General features: G+C 38.2%; 2 pseudogenes across 4 annotated transcripts; both read left to right on the top strand.

Annotated features, from left to right (window-relative positions):
* The first annotated feature begins 929 nt into the window (after positions 1 to 929).
* On the top strand, positions 930 to 4,891 carry LOC103627092 (argonaute 18 pseudogene; annotated as a pseudogene). 2 transcript variants are annotated; one of them, XR_002748278.1, is made up of 6 exons: positions 930 to 998; positions 1,085 to 1,179; positions 1,939 to 1,995; positions 2,076 to 2,162; positions 2,320 to 2,430; positions 4,726 to 4,891. The product of XR_002748278.1 is annotated as an argonaute 18 pseudogene, transcript variant X1 (transcript). The 2 variants fall into 2 exon arrangements; XR_002748279.1 differs by lacking the exons at positions 930 to 998; positions 1,085 to 1,179 and adding an exon at positions 1,706 to 1,740 and having other exon boundaries at positions 1,868 to 1,995.
* Positions 4,892 to 6,718: 1,827 nt separating this feature from the next.
* On the top strand, positions 6,719 to 9,449 carry LOC111589289 (uncharacterized; annotated as a pseudogene). 2 transcript variants are annotated; one of them, XR_002748277.1, is made up of 5 exons: positions 6,719 to 7,099; positions 7,240 to 7,387; positions 7,737 to 7,809; positions 7,984 to 8,031; positions 9,001 to 9,449. The product of XR_002748277.1 is annotated as an uncharacterized protein, transcript variant X2 (transcript). The 2 variants fall into 2 exon arrangements; XR_002748276.1 differs by having other exon boundaries at positions 7,240 to 7,397.
* The last annotated feature ends 6,924 nt before the right edge of the window (positions 9,450 to 16,373 follow it).

The raw sequence follows: 16,373 nt of genomic DNA, 5'->3' as shown, positions 1-16,373 counted from the left end.
TCTCTTCACAGAATTTGTTGAGCAACATTGGTACTAATATATTCACTCTCTCTGTAGTTTGGAGGAAGGAACTTAGAATTTGCTAATCCTGAAGAAAGCTTATTGTTTTTTTCGACTGAACCAACAATTATATTTGGTGCTGATGTCACTCACCCTGCTGCTCTAGATGATACTTCCTCGTCCATTGCTTCTTTAAGCTCTTTTTCCGTTTACAATACGGATAGTACCATCTTATTACAATAACACTTTATGCCTGGTGGTTCCTTGTAGGTTGTTGCCTCCCAAGACTGGCCCTAGGTGGCTAACTATAATGGCATTATCCGTGCACAAGGTCACCGTCAAGAGCTCATCGATGGGCTGGAAAACATTGTCAAGTACGATCATCATCACCATCTCTGAAATTCAAATGGCACCCCATACCCGATTGAGAGAGTTCCTTAATTTGCAAAATATTTTTAGGGAACTCCTACTTGCATTTGTGGAACGGTCTAAGCAGAGACCCAAGCAGCTGATCTTCTACAGGTTAGTAGTATCTTCCTCCAAACTTTTCTGACTGACATGCAATGGTAATTGACTCCCTCTTTCACCGTTAGGGATGGCGTAAGTGAGGGCCAATTCAAACAAGTGCTGGAGCAAGAAATCCATGAGATAGAGAAGGTAGAAACAATTTGAGACATCAAGTGTTGTTCCCTCAGTTAGTATAACATTTATACTTTCTTCAGGCATGGACAGCTCTTTACAATGAGAAGCCAAAGATCACCTTCGTAGTGGTGCAGAAGAGGCACCACACAAGGCTCTTCCCCAGCAAACCAAAGGATCGCCAATACGCGGACAAGAGTGGGAATATTCGAGCTGGTTAGGGATGCAGACGCATTTGCTGTTATTTTTACAATGCTTTTGATGAAACATTTATGGAATTTGCAGGCACTGTAGTTGATAATAATATCTGCCACCCAACAGAATTTGATTTCTTCCTGTGCGGCCATGCTGGGGCCAAGGTATGTGTGTAGCATGTTACAACTAATTCAGACATTTTTCCCCCAAATGAGAAATCTGAAGATTATAGCTGCTCGTGGAATTGCAGGGAACAAGCCGTCCTACGCATTACCATGTGCTACGAGATGACAACAAGTTCACCGCAGATGCTCTGTAGTCTCTAACATATAACTTGTGCTACATGTAAGCATGCCCTTCCCTTCCTTATGTTACTACGGTAGGTGTCCACACCCACATGGTTCTGCCGCGCCTCCGCATCCGCCCACATTCGCCCGTGGTCGCACCCCGCCCCGCATCTCGCCGGCAGCCCCGCCGCCCTCCCGCGCTCCATCCCTCCATCCATCCACCGACAGCCCCGCATCCTCGCCTCGCTCACCTCCTCCGCCGGTCCGACCACTACACCCGGCCCATCATGTTGAAGCTCGTGCTCGCGGAACAAGAAGGGGAGCACTAGATGGTTATCATGTGCGCTAGGGTCCTCGTCGCTGCGCCCCCAGCCGTCGTATCTTGAGAGGGAGCGGGCCGGCGCCGGCTGGCCACTAGAGGCCTCCTTTTGCTTCACCTCACCTGCCACCTCCTGGCCTAGCCTTTCTTCCTTCATTCCCTTGGCTTGCCTGGTGTATCTACTACCTCTATTTCTTCTTCTATTCCTCATCGTCGCTTCCCTCCTCTGTTGGGCGTCTTCCTGCTCCCTTCAGCCCTCGCCTCTCAAAAACAGACAAGACCTGACAGCAGGTCCTAAAGGTAAACACAACTCCTTCCTATCCACCTGCTTGCTACTGGTGTAATGGTGGTGGCAGTTCTTCTTCCTATTTAGAACAACAATCTATGGTCTTTGACCAGTTCTTCTATTTTATTCTGAAATTTTTAGGCTGTCACAAACCTTTATGAGGCTCTGGACAACTGTGATGGTATTCTAAGCAGGTAGCGCTTTTTATGCAGCAATCAATTTACAGAGCAGATGCTCTCTTGTTGACAACTCTCATAAGAGTCGATAAGGTATGTATTTTTTCCTTCATACAAGAAAGAAAAGGATATATTTAAAAGCTGGCTTTAGTGTAACATCCATTTGGGTTCAGTTTGTAGGTGTAACCCAATGTATCTTCAGCAGTTCTAAAGGACTGAACATGTTACTAGAAAGAGGTGAATGAAAGGACTACAGAGAGGTGAATAAAGCCAAAAAAAAAATTTCTCATGCAGAGCTTAGTTGGGTCTGCCCTGGTTCCACGGACATGAAAGAGAACTCTATCAATTTGTGAAGATAATTTAGTGAATCACTTGAAGTTTTGACTGCTTGTATCGTACTTGACTGTCTGGTTTCAGTTGTGAAAGAGGAAGCGGTGCGGGCTGGTGGAGTACCAGACGCTGCCGGCTTACCTGCGGGACAACGAGTACATCCACCGCCACTACCGCTGCGAGTGGCCGCTCCTACAGGTGCTGCTCTCTGCCTTCTCCATCCATAACGAGACTCTCAACGTCTGGAACATAAACACATGAAGTTGTTCTGAAACTTGTTTGATCTCACCCCTTTGCCATTGCAGTTTGTATTTGAATGGGTCCTATTGGTACTAACAGTATTTCCCCCCTTCTCTTGCTATGCAAGTGTTGTAGCTGTAGTATATTTAAGTGTATTTGCAAGAACTTTGGTGCATGAGTGCATCACACTAATGACAGCCCCCTTCTATTTTTGGTTTGTACCAGTTATTGATTATAGAGTTATTTGATGCTGATAGTCGAAACATCAAACTTTGTTATTTGATGCTATGCACTTAGATTTGTATTATGTCCAGTTAGTAGTTACACAGTAAAAACAATGTATCTAGAAAAGTTTAAACATCTTATAATTTTGAATGGAGGTAGTAGTTTGTTTGACAATGATGACTGATCTGTTTCTTTTTATTTTATTTTATGATATGATGCAATCTCCAAGAAAGCTGTCAATTCTGCAGAGTAAATCGGCAGGATATTACTTTTCCTTTTCACTGTTGCCATCTAATATTAGTTCCACGTCTAACATTCTTTTTCATGCTTTATTCGTACGTCTCAGGGAAATTCTGCGTCGACTACAAAGTACAGCATCCTGACTTTCCTACCTAAAGGATTATTTGAGCAGGTATCTCTACTATTCCTTAAGAGGGTAAGGAGGGCGTCCACCGCCCTCACCACGGCTCCGCCCTCCCCCCGCCGCTAATCTCGCTGCGCACGCCTCCTCCCTCGCGTCCACAGCTAGCGTGCCCCCACCTCCCCGTGCGTGCCCTCGCCTCTGCTAAATCCGCACCCTCCCCGCACTCGCGCATGGAACCACCCAGCCTCCGCCCCCCGTCCACCTTGGCCCCGGCACCGTTGGCGGATCTGCGCCTCTCGTCGCTCGCGTCCACCCCCATCGCCTCCTCCTACACCTTCTCCGCCATCGGCATCATCGTCTCCATCAGCGCCTCCGTCCTCGGCCCTCCCTGCACACTGCAACCACCTCCTGACGATGCTCGCGTGGGATGGTGACGGCGACGCGGCGCTCCATGGCTTGTGCCCCTTCCGCCGCCTCCAGCACCTTCTCTGCCATCGGCATCTCCGTCCTTGAAGCGGCATGGTGAGTCAGCGCACGTCTCCACATAATGTCTCACTAGATCTACCGCTTTGCTAAGTCTTTCCTGCGCAACGGGTCCTCGGGTCCTCGGCGGGTGGACACGGTCTCGATAGTCTCCACCGTGGAGCCGGAGATGGAAAAGGAGTAGGGCGAGGTGGCGGCGACCATCACCGCTGAGGAGTTGCCCGTCATTCCATGGGCCACCTCCATCGTAAGGTGAGCCACCGAATAGCGTGGGGGCTAGGCTGTCTACCTGTACCATACCCATACTGCTTCTAATTCTACCATATCTTGCTTTGCTGCTCTAATTGCTCGCTTGCGTGCTTGACTAGCTGCATTCTCCTGCACTGATGCCTTCACCCAAGGCAGTTTTACTTGCAAATTTTTCAATGAGGAATAACAAGCTTTAATTGAGATCATCATCCTTTAGTTTATTGCCTTCTGGAATGCAGTACAGTGGATATTTTTGTCAGAACAGTGGATCCTATGAAGGAGCCTCTTGTCACTGTAAATATTGTGCTTTCCATCCTTGCTGTTGACTATCCGGTTGACAAGGTATCTTGATGTTTCTAATGATGGAGCTGCTATACTGACTTTTGATGCTTCAGAGTTCACTATAAAATGGGTTCCTTTTTGTAAGAAATACAACATACATCCTAGGGCCCCCGAATGGTACTTTGCTCAGAAAATCAACTGCTTGAAAGACAAAGTTCAAAATTCATTTGTGAAAGAACACCGGGCCATGAATGTATAATTGATACTTGTATTTATGCATGTAGGTTTTGGCAATTTCTGCTGCTGAATGACATTAAATTGTATTTAATTTGAAGAAATAAAGTACATATCAATGGCCTTGTATTCATGGGAGACCATTAGTCATCGAAAAATGAGAATGGTGTTCTCAAATGCTCCTTTTTTACTCAAAATTGTGTTTTGAACTTACTGTGAGCAATGCTATTGAGAATTCTTTTTGGTAGTTTTACCTTCACTAGCATGGAGCAATTTTATTACTACTTCATTAACAATATTTTTCTCATATTTTTTTGCTACTTAAATTCAGTATTTTTGTGAAGTCTGAATGTTCGAAATCTGGTGCCATCTTCTATAGCTATGCTTTTCTTTGATCACTTTTGTTCCTTACACAGCGTGATCCGGCCCGAGGAGATTCCGAAGGTCTTGGAAATCAGCGGCGAGCGCAGCCTCATCGACAATTTTTTCTCCTACCACGTGTAATAATCACGGTACACAAGTTTTCCTCGAATTTATATTCTATGCTTTGTTTTTTGGTTTATTTTTCTTTTTGTTTCATACTTCCTGCAAAAGAAAGCTATATATACTTCATATTAAAAACATTCCTATGTATGTGTAATTCATGCCTAAGTTCGTGTTCCTTTTAACTTTTTCACCATGGTTTTTATGCCTCCATGGAATGTCTAATAGGATTTCCAGCATATTTTTTCGTACCTACAAATTTCACACCAGGAATTGAAAATATTGATGAATAATCTAGCATAGGATCTGCACCTCTGGATAAGTATATTTCTGCCACTTATGTTTCTAGCATGTCACTTGGCTGGTATGAGGCTAAAAAGAGATTTGTTAGCTCCTGTGAATCTGGGCACTGCTTCACCATTTTGTGACTTTGATATGCTTATTATGTTTAGTGAACTCAATTTTCTATGTTCCAACCACTGTTCTTAATTTTTATACTTGCAGTCTGTAGATCTTGTTTTCTGTTGATTCACTTGTAATTAAACTGTTTGGATCACTAGATTGGTAGGATAAAACTGGAAGAATTGAGAATGGCATGTCGTTGGGCCTGATTTTTGCACAAGATTCGACTGTTCATTTGGTTTGAATGTTTGTATTATATATTAATACATTATTGATTCAAACCTAAAATGCATTGTTATGTTTATGCTTTATATTTTTATTATGAAGTTGTGATTTATTTCAGTTGCATTGTTTTGATTTATTCATGATTAAGAAATCATATTTCATGTTATAAACCTCAAATCTATGATTTTTTGGGTTTATTTTTCTTTGTTGTTTCATACTTCCTTCAAATGTGGAGATTACATGGCTTTTTTTGATGTTTTGATTTATTTCACACATATCTCTACTACTCTATATGACCCTATTGTGGGTGTTCACATGCTTCACCGTTGCCCCCGCCACACTGCGGTCCACACTGTCCTCTGCTTGACCATGCCCCCGCCATCACCGCCCTTCCCCACCATCCTCGCCCTTCCCCAGATCGCGACGCCTTCCATCGTCGCCATCCACTGCAACCCCCGTTCCCCAAATCACAGCACCTTCCATCGTCGCCAGCGCGGGGCCCCGACATTGACGACAGCGTGTGGCCCTGGCATCGCCCCAAATCGCTCGCCCATCACCGAGGATGGCGGTCCTTCTCACCTCCCTGTTATCCCCGCCCCAAATCGACGCTAACCTCCCATCAACGAGAATCATGCAGCCCAAATCCTCGCCCCAAATCGACGCCAACTCCCATCGACGCCGAGGATGGTGGTCCATAAATACCATGCCACCCCAAGACACAGATTTGGGGCCACCCCAATCCCCATCCTCAATTGTGCTCTCTAAGGAATACTGATGCTTTGGCGTCAACTTTGGCTCTCCAATACTTTACAAGGTATATACAATTTATTATGGGTTATGGGTTACGGGGGCTTTGAGTCTTCGATCTGACGATATATTATGGGAGCTTCGAGTCCTCAATCTGGTAGTTGTGGGATATGCTTGTAGCCAGTCGTTCTGATGATTCCAATAGGCTCTTTCTTAGGGTTGGATCTCCTCATGGTTTTCTTTTAATTAAATAAGTCTGGTGCAGACACTAATTTCTATGAATATAACCTATCCATCATTGTTTCACTTCAAGTCTGGCACTGCCATGTCTCTCTATGCTTGATAGTCTGTCTAAACCTTGGAGTAGCAGATTGCCATGGGTTGTTGTATCGATGATGCTTAAGTACGGGTAAGCTAGATAGGGATGCAAGTAGCAGATTATGCTAGATTCTTGCACAAGGAAAATTATGTAGTATCGTGGGGGTAACAAGTAGGTTCCTTTTTTGAAGGTACACGTGATCATGCCTATACTATGCTAGATGCTTGATCAGTTCAAAAACATTTGTGTGGGGGAGCTGTCTTTATTCTTGTTTATTTATCAGTTCAAACAGATTGTCATGAACATGCTTGATTGCCTTCATTTGACAGAGAAACCAATAGTATATAAAATCATGGGCAGAGGTCCCCGAACCATGGTGTACTATAGTGGGCCTTTGTACTCTGTATCTAATCATCTAACCTTAGATGCAGGCATTAGTTTATGCGTTGATACCGTCATACGTCGTTGTTTCATGACAATGCCCATCAAGCAGACAAAGAGTGACGACGACACTAGCTCACATATGAAGTGCAAAGGGTTTTCTTCCTTCTTGCATGTTGGTGTAAAGAGCAGGTAAACCTGCTTGCGCGATGGTACAAGCAGCATCAACAGAGGTATAGGGAAATTTTTGAACTGTAACAAGTTGCGGACCCTTGACTTCAATAATTGTGATGTTCAAACCTTCCCTGTCATCATGGATTTCCTAAAACTCTTTTCTTCAACTTTGGAACTCCTTTGTTTATAAAATCTATAGACTCTGGAACTGTTGTGGTATAATGGGCAGACAATGGAAATGTTGTTCACCTTCAATTCTCAGAGGACCTACCACTATTGTATTGTCAATTGTTTTGCTGTTTGGAGACCACAAGGCTTGACTCAGTAAACACCACTATTTGACCGAGGTGAATCTAGGTGACCACAATCTATGCTCTTCTATTATGTTCTTTATTTTAACTGAACAATGTAAAAAATTATTGAATGATTGTTGAGGTGTTGATTGTTATATGTTTAAAGCATTACATATGTTGATTATGTTAGTGAGTGTGCTATCTATTGAATGATGATGTGAAGCAATGGACCTGGAGACATGTTCTTTTAAGCCTTGAGCGTGTATGCGTTCGTGTACTTTCTGTTAATGAAATTCTTTCCAATATACCATGTTATTTTTCTTGTAAATAATCTATTGACCATTTTTCATACAACTGCTAAATGAAATAGCTTTTGCCATAACTTTTTTAAAATTCTTCGAAGAGGCCGCCACTAAATGGCTCCACGAATAAATGGGTGTGAAGTCTTGGATGCTTGGTTTGCTCACAGGGATCAGGTGCGTTTTCTGTAATGCTCCTCTTTATCTTCTGTAATTTATATTTATTCCATGTGGATGGTAGTTTCTTCCTCCTTTTTTCACATGGATAACTTTACTGGCAGGAAAGTCCCTCTGTTTTCAGATCCCCCAAGGGTTCTCTTTGATTCCTAATCAGTTATCTGTCGTTTGTAGGCTGTGGAGTACGGAGTTCACAAGATCTAGGAGATCAACAACCTCGAGGTAACCCTCTCACAGTCTCATGCCAGCAGCCGCACCCACGCCCCGTTCCGTCTCGCACACTCTCGCCAACTTGTGGTTGCCCATCCGCCGCCAAGCACTCGGCCCCAACAGTCGCACTATCAATGTTTTTTCTTTTACAGCAAGCTTTTGTTCTGAAATTATATTGTCTATGATTTGTAACTTGCTTGATCAGCAAGCTTTTGTCTGGTCCTTGATCGGGTAGGCGGATGGGCAACCACAAGTTATTCATCTCCATGTAATCGTTATATACTAACATTTTAATACCAAGAGGATAAAACGACAAATACTGACTCTAGCAATAACGAGTTGATTTGTGTTATATTGGTAACTATGTTTTTATATTTGTGAATGTTAAAGACATGTTCTTCCTGGCCTATCTTCTATTTTCTCTGTTTTGTTATAGCACCAAGCTAATTTATGTCTAATTTATATTGGTAACCATCAATGAACATTTTGCCCATGTATTTAGTTGATAGGTGAAGTACATGATGCTTGCTATAAATGGAAACCTGGATATTCTGTTAGAGCCTTTAGAGTGTTCATTCCCTTTGTTAAATTGATACAAAATACCTTACGTCCTTACACCCTCCCACCCAAGGAAAAAACTTGAGGCAACTATAGTAATATGTCATTATTTCCCTTTGCTAGAATGAGCTTTCATCAGTTCACCATTTTTATTTGTTGGATATTTGGTCAAAGTGATAAAACTAGATTGCGATCTTTTAATTTCTCATTAGACATTCCACATCATATTAGCAATCTGCCTTGAGTTACAGAATCTAATGTTGTGTGAACAACAAACCACCGGATCCCATCTAACCGCCTTGTTGACTAACAGTCCGGTCTTGCATGCATGAAGTTCAATATTTCCTTAACAGCAGAGCATCAGATCATTTTGACTACTATTCCCTTATTGGTTTTATTGGCCGATGGTTTGATGGATGCTAGGATGGGAGGATATAGAAGGAGAAAATGTCTTCAGCCAGCAATAGGGTGAGAACAGACTTGCCGAACATGAAGGAAGGGTTGCAGCTGGAGCCTGACAATAGCGGTGTTCTAAGTTGTGGATACTGGACACTGCTGTTGGAATACTAGAGCGACATGATGTTGTAAGGGATCTAGAGAGGAAGCTTCTGGAGTTGCAATAGGTGATGCCTTCTTATTTACTCCTTTTTTGGCACAAGGTCTTCTCTGTATCATATAGTATGTTACAAAAGCTATGGCCATTCAATGAACATAGTTCCCCTCAATATGCAACTTCAAGTGCAGCGCTACAAGATTCTACTTCATAGAGCTGTATACATGAAAACAAACAACTCCAGAACATGTCTTCTCTCCCAAGCTTCATGGTAGATACCCATGTACAATTCTAATTGCAGTGACATGTTACAAATTTCTATGCAATTGTGTACCAAATTATGTGCTGCAGTCGCTAGTTTGTTTAAATGGTTTCAAAATGGTCGTAAACCATCCGTTATGTAAGTATTTGCTGATCCTACCTAATTGATGCTTATAGTGTGTATAACTATATTATATATAACTATCTTCTATAAATGTTACATCCGTTGTGCTATATTTGATTTCTTGATCGCTATATTATGATCAAAAAATTGCTAGAGTACAACTGATTAACAGTTGACTGTCTTTGTCTCTATGTTCTTTTTGTTATGTATTTGGTAACTAAGGATGGCATAAGTGAGGGTCGGTTCAAACAAATTTTGGAGAAAGCAATCCTAGCGATAGAAAAGGTAAAGTGATGTGAGGGCAAATTGTGTTGGCCATTATCATATTATGTTAGAACTTTTGAGCTATTGTATCTCAAGTACATTTGATCCATTGTATGAGTTTTTAAATAAATTGTACTTATCCAAACTTGCTTCACTTAATCTTATCTATCAAATTCCCATGTACAATTACATACTCCATCTGTTTATGAATGTATGTTGTTTTGGATGTGAATACGCTTCATGGGGCAACCCTGGCAGTGTGGCTACTACTAGCTAACTAGCATTATATGTTGATGAACACTATACAAATAATGTATGAGGGAGTATCTTTTTTTATGATGGATATATTCATTTTACTTTCATTTAGTTAGTCTTGGTTATTGTTCATATGTTATAGCCAAATTTAAACTTCTCAATATCACGTACCCAAATCAACATACATTATAAAACTGAGTTTAAGAGTTAGCACATGTTCCACTGTTTGTACCGTCGTACATTTTCACTATTTCCATCATCAATACCTTTGCAAAAAAAATTATATTTCCTTGTAACTAACATTTATTGAATAATTGTACGCCGTCGCAACGCACGGGCACTCACCTAGTATACACTAATATGTGCATATGGCCCGTGTATTGGAGCCAATTACAAACTAAAAGCTAAACTGCAAACCAAACTTGTTGCATCCCTCTTCTTATTAATCTCGAGGACGAGATTATTTTTAAGAGGTAGAATTTGTAACACTTCAAAATCCTATTCTCGGTAAATTAGAAAAAACTTATTTCATAATTTAAAAAATATGTTTTCAAATAATAGATTACCTAAAAAATTCTTATATGAACTATCCTTTGTGTTAGAGATCTATCCTCTAAAAACGAATTAAGTTAAACTATCTCTTAATATATATTTTACATTACGAATTATATTATTTTAAATAATGATGTAAAGATTATATATTTATTTTTTATTGTACTTCTAAAATGTGGCTATGTGTTTGAATTATTTTATTTAATAATTATTATTGTAAAACATCTTGCATTAATTATTCCTATTGAGTTTCATTTGCTTAAATGGATAAATTAATTAATAAAAATGCTTTGCATTCATGTTGAGTTTTTGTTTGTTGCAATTTATGCTTAAAATAAAAAATTAATTTAGCTCTAAATTAGACTTGAATTTTAAATTTAAAATAGAAAGCAGAACTTAGAAATAAAATATAAGCTAACATAATGTATCGATGTATGTTTGGTTGTTTTGTTTATGCACGATGTTATTTAGTTAAAGTCGATACAAATTAGGATATCACAATAAGATATTTAAGAAAATACTCATTTCAACTCCGTGTAACACCCAAAAAATTAATTTAAAATTCAAATAAAATATATTCTAAAATTATTTAAATTGGAGGTCTAATATAATTATTATAAATTAACAACAATATTATTAAAATACTAAACAGATAGAATAGGATTCTAACATATAAGTATCAGATTAGAACTGTAATGTAATCGTCCACCTTGTTCCTATTTAAATACATGCCACCATAACATCTAAACCATCAAACATAGACTCATATCCTCTATAGCCTCACAGCAGCGACGCCGCCATCCAAGCCGCATCAGTTCGCCGCCATCTAAGCTCACAACCATAAGTCGCCATGAACAGCTTGTCGAAATTCGAGTTCCTACCCAACTTTAGCGGTAACCTTCGGTGAGGAATTTCTCTCCATTCGTTCATCTTCTGGGGCAACCTAGAACATCGCCATGACTGGCTCGGTGAGAGCTTCGTAACCACGCTTCTGGTTCGTCGATCGGATCTTCGGTTCATCGTCAATCTACGAAAAAAATGAGATATCCAACAGCAGCGCGGGATCAAAGGGATTGGTTGGAATGTAAGTTGGTGGCAGGTTGATGGTGTTTTCCGTGCGATAGGCTTGACACTTTCCGAATGATAGATTAACCACCACCACATGTTGTTTTATACGCAAGAGTGGCATGTTGCACGTATTAAACGTTATGTACAATCATGATAAGTTTATAGGAGTTGGGTCATGCCTTTATAAACAAACATTTTCTTCCTTTAAAAACCAATCTAAAACCAAGAAAGAAAGGATGAATAAGGTGGGAGGGAGGTAGAAGATGGCAACACCTAGATTCTATATATTACGTCTATTTACCATATAATTCTTTGTGACCCTGATTTAACCAATTAAATCGTGTAATGTCATCTATTTCTATGAACCTCTACTAATTTATTAAAAATGTGATATCATTTAGGTCAAATAATTTATTTTAATCTATCCAAATTGTGTTAGGTTCATATTAACTTTGTGTTAGGTTCATATTAACTTTGCGTACGTAGTAATAACATTATTTTAATTATGTCACATGTTTTAATTATTTACTTGTTTAATTAATGTTAATTAGCTAGACAATCTAATTAATCTAATTTATATTTCTAACCTGCACATTTTATAAATATTTGTTAATTAATATCAACTCAAATATTTCAATTCAATACTTGTTTAGTTTAAATGCAATATATGTTAGATCCCGTCTATTATATTTATTACGCTTAAATTATCGTTTGTATCTATAAATTCTTCGTTTCAACTCCGATTTTAATGGTTCTCGAACCTACGATCTCGTAGCAATGCGTAGAATATTCTTACACAGTTTATTCTTATGCTTTGGTGTAATATTATCATATCCATTATTTGCTTGATTGTATGTATTACTACGAGTAGAGACGAGATGACGAGTAATGTGAAACCCAACTCTTGTGGCAGCATCTGGGACTACAAGGTTATCGCAAGTATAAGACAAGTTGTGCCCTTGATCACTTTTTTTTACCTAATAATGTTCTCAATAATCACTGTGACATGCTCAGGTTAACTTGATGGGACCAAATAAGTTACCCTAGTTTTGGTTACCCTGCATCTTGCATATAAATAAACTATTGGTTAGTTTTGCTATGCTCTACCTGATCTTGGGATTAATGCTATATATGAATTACGATCATATTTTATTATTATTGTCAATAGATTAACTATTGTTCATGATAAGATTATTTTGTTAATTGTAACATAGAGCTTAACCTGGGAAAACAGTGCTACCACAAGGGTGGAATGAGACATACTTGGTCAAGTAATTAGGAAAGTTAGAGAGGTTATCTTACCTGAAAGGGGCAAGCGAGGAGTGTGTCGTTGTAGAATATAGGGAGGTTCTCGGGTCGAACTATCTGTGATAGCTTTTTGGATGAGGGATTGCTATGATCCCTTCTTCCTAACACCGTAGCGGGTTTTCTTGAACTAGTGAAACTTTGGAAAGGCCTCGTAGTGCTACCCTGCCTCGTCTCATCGATAGAGATGAATGGGATTTGAGACCCCTTGGCAAATGGGTAACACAACTTATGGGTAAAGATGTGCAACCGCTGCAGAGTGTAAAACTGTTATATTAGCCATGCTCACGGTCAAGAGCAGCTTAGGACTCTCGCATAATTAAGTTATGGAATTAAAGAAGGATGCTACGATGAGTTCGGGGAGGTCTAGACCGTCATCTCCTAGTCAACTATGGTTGCGAAGGATCGTTGTCGTCATATGATGTAATTTGGTAGCTATTTTGTACAGAACTCATATTATATAATAAAGATACGGCAATGATTTCTATACCATAAGTTATATATGTGAGACTTAATCATAACACATATTTAAGACATGTATGAATTTATGCTTAAATTCGGATATAACAACTGATCAGTGGCGGTTATTTTGCTTAGAAATGGTTTGGTAATCTCTGGGTGTGCACCACGCTCCTTGCCATGACAGTCGCGCTTCTCCTGGTCGTGCCGGGCCGAGCGCCTTCGCCGTGCCTGGGAGAGCGTCACTGGGCTGAGCACGGCCATGCTTGTTGCACGGGGTGAAAGTAGATGGGAAAGTAGAGATGAGAGAAAGTGGGACGAGAATGTGAGAGTGGGACCAGAAAGATGGAGAAGAGATGATGGAAAACTTGGTGTTTTCATTTTTTTCTATTTTCGTAGATTTTTTATTTAGTTTCAATTTTTCATTTGTTTAATAATATATGAGTCAATAATAAATGTTGTCATCACAGTAAACATATTTGGCACACATAAAAAACGAAAAAGTTTAAATTACCCCCCTCACCTATGGATAAATGTTCATATAATCCCCTAAAGTATTTTTTTGTTCATTTTACTCTTTCAATCCTTTGGGTTGGTTCAGTTTACCTCTTAACAAAATTTATCTTTTTTGTTTCTTCCATGTACAAATTGAAATTCAAGTTTACATTTTTTGAAGTGATTGTGGACATCATAATTTATATTATAAAAATATGTTAAGAAAGGTTTTATCATTATCTCATATTTAGTTTGGTATCATTAAAGTTATTATCTTATCTAATCCCTAACATATCAAAATATTTATAAAAATCATAATACATTTTCTAGGTTTAGTTATGTTATTATCTATTAACCAACAAAATTTGAACTGAAAATCAGTTTGTACATAAAGGAATGAAAAATAAAAATTTTGTTAAGAGGTAAAGTGAATCAACTCAAAGGAGTGGAAGGGCTAAACTGAACTAAAAACATATTTTAGGAGTTATGTGAACATTATCCACAGGTGAAGAGAGTAATTTAAACTTTTTCCCATAAACAATAAGGTGGCATGACAATATATATAACATATTACTTATGAAATCATGATTCCAATAATTACAATTTGTTTTGTATCAACTAGCAATACCGGATATAGAAGAATCATATTCATATTTGATCATAGCTAAATAAAAATATTAAATAACTTATAGGCAGATAAATAGACAGCTCATTATATGAACAGTCCATTTATTTGTCTTTGTAAAAAAAACTTACAGATAATCTGTTGTTTGTGGTTGTACATGAGTACATGACCCTATTTGTCACCCACTAACACTGTATACAAGTATCAATAAGCAATAAAGCTAACGCAGAAGGCGGGCCTACCTCGATCTAAATCAGAGCCCACGGGACCTCCCATTTTGCAACATCGTTTTTCACAGTACTTTGCCGGCAGTTGCTGCAGCGTTTTTACAGTGTTTTGTGTCATATGGTCAGTTTGTTTCAGCCTTTTCTAACCAGCTTTTTTGATAATCTAATTGTAGGGAGAATCTGGTTTTAGAGAGAATCTGAGTATCATGAGAATAACGTTACGAGGAAAATAAAGAAGTTCATATGATTTAGGATCTAAAAAGTGACGGATTTCTATTATCACAGTGGCTCGACCGATTTTATATTCATGTTAATTTTGTATGGTTTTTATCAAAAAAACGATTCTTATAAAAATTGATTGATAAGTTGGCTATTTGGTAGTCCACGACAACTTCGGGTGACTAGAAGCTAAAAAACTGAAATAAACAGGACATAGAATCAGAAAAGCTGCAGCCTCCCTTCGGCTGCTAATAATGACTTCCGAACGGAAGCCTACGAGATGTCGAGATCGCTAGAATAACGCTGCATGTGGCTGTCCCTATTTCTAGTTGCACCGTACATATATTTTATTTTATTTTAATCTTTAAATTATTGAAATCTAAGGATTAAAATGAAATAAAATAGATGGTCAGTTCCTAGAAAGTAAATAACCCTTAACTGTTCCAGATAGGGCTGAAAATGGATGTCTGGAGATTCAAATTATCCATATTCGTAAATTGCTAATATGAATATCCGTATTCGTATTCGATTTCAATGTAGATGTCAAATGGATGTATTCGATTTTGATTTATAGTACTTTTCTCTATCCGATTCTATATTCGTATTCGAAAAAAACTATGAAACATTCGATACTATCCGTATCCGTGAAAAAATATGTTTCATGAAACCATTTCAAACTTAACTTTATCACTAATTACTAATTAAAAATGATTTTAAGTTTAACAATATACTAGAAAAATGATATATATCATTTAAAATATTAAAAAATATTTATATGATAAATAAATATATCAACCTTATATTTCTAGTGATATCCAATGATAAAATTCAATAAGTTTCATAAACATTCAATTATAACTCTCCACTTTATCTATATAGTGAACACATCTAAACTAAGTTACATAAACATTCAACTATAACTATCCACTTTACAATATATAGATAAATTTTTTCATGTTTTTATTTAAGTTTTGGTATACACATTTATATAGGACATTCATTCATTTTAGAACGAAAAATTTGTTTTTCTTAGTACATTTACTATTTTATATTAATTCTAATTTACTTGTATTTATACAAATGTCACTTATTAAATATCATGTGTTGTTGTTTATCTTTTGTTACATGCTTCGATAGTTTAAAAATATTGTTTATATAGTTTTGTTGACTTGGATATGGAGGATCATGAGAAATCAATTTTAATTTTAATATGTTTTAATTATCTATTGATTATCTATAAACTTGTACTTAAATAAAAATTCACATATACATATGTTAAATTTAGGGTACGTCGTTTGAGTTGAATTGAGTAAACATCCGAACAAGAATTCGAATTCAACTATCTATTTTGTATTCATATTCTAATATATTCGAATTTGTATCTGAATT

This window comes from Zea mays, chromosome 5, assembly GCF_902167145.1.
Source record: "Zea mays cultivar B73 chromosome 5, Zm-B73-REFERENCE-NAM-5.0, whole genome shotgun sequence".
Classification (NCBI taxonomy): domain Eukaryota; kingdom Viridiplantae; phylum Streptophyta; class Magnoliopsida; order Poales; family Poaceae; genus Zea; species Zea mays.
This window is presented reverse-complemented; position numbering and strand designations above follow the sequence as displayed.